Here is a 6,000-nt window from a genome sequence, read left to right on the forward strand (position 1 = left end):
ATTTAAATACCTTCACCTAAGTTTTATTTTATGTTTAAGAACATTTGCAGCCTAATCATCCCAGACATTCTTAGAAAGCCTATTAAATTCACGTTCTGGAGTCCCCCATTATTATTTCCCACCACAGAGAAGAAGAGATCTGAGAACTGCATATTAAAAACATCTGAACAAAGCAAGGCTTCTGATGTGTGAATCTTATACCCTAAAATTCGCCAGAATAAAAGAAAAAAAATTTTCTCTAAGAAAATATGGAAACAGAACATGTTTATGAGGCAGGTCACTCAACATTCAATGCCTTCTACTCTCCCACCTCCAAAATACCGCCAAAATTTTCTTCTCCCTGCTTAAGAGAAGGAGAAAATTGAGGCAAAGGAAACATTTTAGATTTAATGTATTCATTTGTATGACCTATGTCATAATTTGAAGTGCTATTCAAAAAGAACTAATTGGTGTTGGTTGGTGAGTAACTTTTGAAAAATTAGCACTACTATAATGATGCTAGTAATAAAGACTGATATTTTGGTTTTTGAGTACTGACCATGTACCAACAGATGTTTAGGAATTAACACGTTTCAACATATAATCATCAAATAATGCTAAATGTTACTTGTTATTATTATCACCATTTGTTAATAATTGGGACATAGATTTTTATTTTTTTAACTTGTCCCATCACATTGTTTTAAATGATAGACCAAATACCCGCGTGGCCATTTTGAGTACTCCTCCCTCCATGTCCAAATCCATTTTTGCTGCCTTTTAAAACTGATATCTTCTGAAAATAAAGTGAAATATTTTTTAAAGTAAACATACAAATGGGATAAATTAGTTCAGCACCGAGGATTTGAGGAAGTCCAGTAAAATACCTGGAAACACGCTCATATTTTTCCACCGAGTCACCCTCTCTGTATCTGCTCCTAACAACCGATGTTAGCAAGCCTAAGAACCAGCTGCCTGCCATGGGTACATCTGCAACTGGATGAGAATGAGCAAGCTCCTGGGATGAGTAAGGGTTCCCACAGATCTCTTACAGCAGGGTATCTGCCTCATCTGGATCAGCCACCCCTTATTCCTCCTCAGCCTTTTCTTTCCTCATTATGCTGATAAACAGGACTCTCCCATGTCCAGGGCAGCCTGGAATGCCATGTTCTGGTTTTTTGTTTGTTTATGCATGTTGCGATATTATCCTAGGAACTGATAATTCCAAGTTGTTCTAGATGTTTGATTTTCTAAACATCATTGCTATGCAAATGGCAGAGGCCCTTGTCTTCTGATCAGGGATGCATTTCTGGATCCCTGCATTGTTCTCATCTACCCACATGCAGCTGAAGGGGCAAGCAGGGATCCGGAGGGAACAGAAGTATTTATTTTTTGGTCAAGTATATTTTCTTAAAAACAATATTGGGGACTAAAGTCTTCTGTGTAGTTCTAATTGAGAGTACCAAACTGATAGATTATATAAGACTTTATTTTGATTCAACATAGGAAGAAGTTTCTGGCAGTTAAAAATACTTACAAGTGGAGTTTATTGCCTTGAGAGTTGATAAAATCACTAACAAAGTGTCCTTTCAGAGGCTGAATAACTCTTTGATAGGAATATTATTTTCCAGAAGGCTCTGTATTAAGTGTTAGCAGAATACCCTCATCAGAATCACATGGAATACTTGTTTAAAGTACAAAAATTCTGGCCACAATCTAGACCCTTTGGGTGAGGCCTGGGAATCTCCCATTTAGTAAACTCTTGGGGTAACTTAGATACACTACAGACTGGGAAATATTGGTATGCAATCTATAGCAGTACAAGAGTGAGTTCTAGCTAATTTATACATAAATGAAGTAGCATCTAAATTCTATTACGGACAGCCCTGGGCCTATAATTATATTAATAAATAAGCATCATTAACCCCTGCATCAGTAGTCTCAAGCTCTAGTTTGAATAACATATTTCCAGGGTTCTTAATAAAAATAGAGACTTTAGGGCTCTGACTCCCATGATGTGGGCTGTGTCCCAATGAGTGTGACTTGGATGTTCCAGGAAACAAATTCCAGAAACACTGCCCTAATCACCCCTTAGATAACAGAGTTCGTTCTGTGGGAGGTAGACCAGCAAGAATCAAACCATTGAAACTGACCGTTGTGTGCAATTCTATTTCCTTATTGTTCCTAATACAGTAATAATGTTTTTTGTGAAAATGATTGGTCACTTTCTCCAAGAAATTTTCGAGCATTTATTCATTATTTCCACCACGTGTTTTACTAGTACCTCTTGACTTGTTGTAGATCTTTGTTTTCTTATTTTATTCAAATTTTCTAGAAGGATAAAGAAGTGAAAATGCCTGTTGAAATCTCCTAAACTGGTCAGTTCTTCCCGTATAAGGAAGAATCCTATTTGGATGAGACGCAACCCAACTATTTGGTTAGAGAATGACAATTGCTGTGGATGGGCCCTGGGTGGAAGAGAACAGCTAATGTCAAGGTTATGATTTTTCCAGAGCAATGAAAATAGCTTGCTCCAATATAGTTCTCACTAAGTCTGCTTCTTCTCAGAAAGTGTATAGTTTAGGTTGGCCTTTTAAGATATTGCCTTTACTATAGAAATCTATAATGCTCCAAATGTAGACTGCCCTAGGTTGCCATCATCACTGAAAACAGAACCTCGATGCATGTGCCCCTCAATTAAAGGTTATTCCAAAAAGCTTTCCTTTGCCTCCTTCTTTCAGGTTAATGCTTCAAATAAATACGATGTTGAGAAAGAAGCAGGAGTTTTGGAGGGACACAAATGTGTGCTGGCTTCCAACCATTCTTCCTTGCTCTATGACCTCAAACAAGTTATTTGACACTTCTGAGTCTGAATTTCTTCATCTAAAATTTGAGGATTAAGATGTATCTAACTTGCAGGATTTTGTGAAGGTTTAACGAAGTAATTTATGTGAAAGCACACTACCTGACATATAATGAATGCTAAGCAAATGTCAGTTCGTCTCCCCTGACTCTCTCCTGCTTCCCCTCCTCCTCTCATCTCCCTCTCTCCAGCCCCCTTCCTAAGGCCTCCCCCCCATCTTTCCACCCCCCTCCCCACCTCCTCTTCCCAACTTCCTCCCTGGCTCTCCTTTTCTCTCCACTCTCCTTTCCTCATCCATCTTCACTACTTCCTCCTTCTTTCCCCTCCCCTAAGTGTCCCAGGTTAACGTCTGGAAAATGAGCTCCCCTTGATATCTTCTCTACATAGATCCCGATCTACTTTTATACTGTAACCCCAACAGTATATTCATCACGGTATTAAGAATCAGGTCAACATTTACCTTTAAAAAAAAAAGTTCTTGAGGAGGCACCAGGGTAAAAATGGACTGTCTCTGCTCCCAACCAGTTTAGCCCCAATCCTTGTGACTTCTGATTTGTCTTTATACGAGTTTTAGTAATTAAAGCCTTATTTTAAACTCTGTAATTACAGAAGGGTCCAGGAAGTATATTCACTAATATGAATATATTTCATAAACATGAACTTTTTTTTTTTTGCACATAAAGTGTCTCTGTGGAAGTTTACTATTATTGTACTTCAGAAATGACACAGATGTTTGCCACGCCCACTACCACAGGCCACCGACCCCAGCACTTAAGCTAACAGCCTCAGATCTTTCCCTGTGGTGGGTGGTCTTGCCCTCCTGCTGGAAGCAGAGATGATGAAATGCCTGCCCTTTCACACAAATGCTGCCAAAGCTTCCCCTTGGGATCCCATCGAGAAACTAGGTCCCGCCAGAGGGAAGAGCTAAAATGTCACTCGCTGCAGCCTGTGTCCTGAAAGAATGTTTCTTGGGTTGTGTCATTTAACAGAGCCCCGAGTAAAGAGGTCACAAAAGACCTGCAGACAGCCAGTGAGGCAGAGACCAGCCCCTCCGTACCTGTTGTTCCGAGAAATTAAATAAATTGTACATTCTAGAGAAAAGAGCTGGGTGGGTAACACTCTGCCTTCTCAGACTCTTTCCTCCTGGCTTAGGTTTCTTCCCTGCGGCGATAAGAAGCTGGGAATGGGATGGAAGTTAGTACCGAGTCTATGGCTCTGTTTTGAGGTTTGGGGGGGTTCTTTTTTGTTTGTTTTTTTACAGTTGGCTTGATAAAAATAAAACGTACCTATGTGATATATTTGAGTACAACAGAGAATAAAGTTGCAGGAAGCAAGACTTAAAAGTGCGTCTGTGCTTTTTATTTTTGTAAGAAACTGATACAGTAACTTGAAGGGACTGTTATCAAGAATTTCCTGTGGAGTCAAGAGTACCCCATCTGTTTGGCACTCTTGCTTTTAGTAGTAAATTTTCTGCCAATGCCGAGGCTCCTGAACTCCGCACGGGGGTCATTGTTAACTGCAGCTGGCTGAGGAAGGCGCTCACGTTCAGCTGCATTCCCCAAGGAGCACAGCCCTCAGAGTGGCTGCAGCTACGTGGCTAACACTCCGAGTGCCTTCGGGTCCCTTGCCATGATTGGCAGTGATGTCCAGGAGCTCCCAGGTAGAAACGCATATGTGTGCAAGTTGCCATGGTAACCCGGTGCCCAAAATGAGTCATGATTGCCCCTCCTGCTCTAATCAGACAACCTGTAGAGCAAAATCAAACTGTCATCTCTGGCTTCTAGTATCCAAAAGCTATTTGAGCCCTAGACTTGAATTATTTAATATATCTCTGGTTTAATTTACACCAAAACTACTTTATCCTTTTTTCTGCCTCTTGATTCTCAAAGTGTTGCCCGTGGAGCAGCAGCGGCGGCTTCATTCATCTGGGAGCTTATTAAAACTGCAAAATCTTGGACCCCGTCCCAGACCTACTGAATCAGACGGCATTTAACAAGATCCTCACATGTACATGTTACAGGGTTGTGTGTGTGTGTGTGTGTGTGTGTGTGTGTGTGTGTGTGTGTGTGTGTGTTTTAATAAACACTGGGATAAACATTTGTTCTTGGCTCTGGCCACCCATGAGAATCACCTGTGCAGCTTTTAAAAACCAAATTCCTGGCGCTGACCTCAAAGATTCTGATTTAGTTTGTCTGAACGGGGTGGGTAATGTTTAAGACTCCCCAGGTGACTCCAGTATGCACCCAGGGTTGAAAGAAAATTGCGATTCTAGAACAGCAGTTATCAAAATGTGGTCCCCTGACCAGCAGTATCAACATCACCAGGAACTTACTAGAAATACAAATTCTCAGGCTCTGCCCCAGATCTATAGAGAAAGAGACTCTGGGAGTGGCCCGAGTAATCTCTGCAGATAGTTGTGCCTGCTAAAATTTAAGACAATGCCCTAATCTGGAGGACAAAGGAACCAGCATGGGCTGAAGTAGATCATAAACAGGAAAAAGTTTAACATAATACTATTATTATTATATTTTAGATGTTTAATAAGATGATTAATATTTTAAATATTCCTCTGTTTTAAAACCATACTAATACATAAGCATATCACTTTCTATTTAAAATAAACCCCCTATTTTGCCATCTTTTCTATTTCTACAGTTTAGCCTAATGATGTATCCTTGTGAACAATTTTATTCCTGAAATAGCACCGGTGCATCTCAGTTGTATGAGGCCTGGCTTGGGTAAAGAATGGTGTTGCTTACAACAGCAAGTCAGAATTACAAGATTAGTGAACCATGGCCTAGGAGAGAAGCTTCTCCACCAAACTACAGACAATATGTCCCAAGAAATACCAACTAATGTTTATCCTAGTGTTAGTTATATATTATTGTTGTGTTAAGAAATCAGGGCTTTAGAACCAGCTGCATATATAAGCCGTAAGAGCAACTGTATGCTGTTTTGATTACATTTATAGAAAATAACTAAGAACCTATAATCTGTGGGGAAGTGGTACCTACTGACAAAAAACTGTCATACACAAAATGATGAAAAGAGAAAGCTTTGCTCTCAGAAGCTTTTTGTATTTATTTTAATGATGCCTACATAAATTCTATAACAAACCTTTAAATACAGATTCACTTTTAAACAAGTCAATTTTATTT

This window comes from Furipterus horrens, unplaced genomic scaffold (assembly GCF_987537825.1).
Source record: "Furipterus horrens unplaced genomic scaffold, mFurHor1.1.pri manual_scaffold_7, whole genome shotgun sequence".
NCBI lineage: Eukaryota > Metazoa > Chordata > Mammalia > Chiroptera > Furipteridae > Furipterus > Furipterus horrens.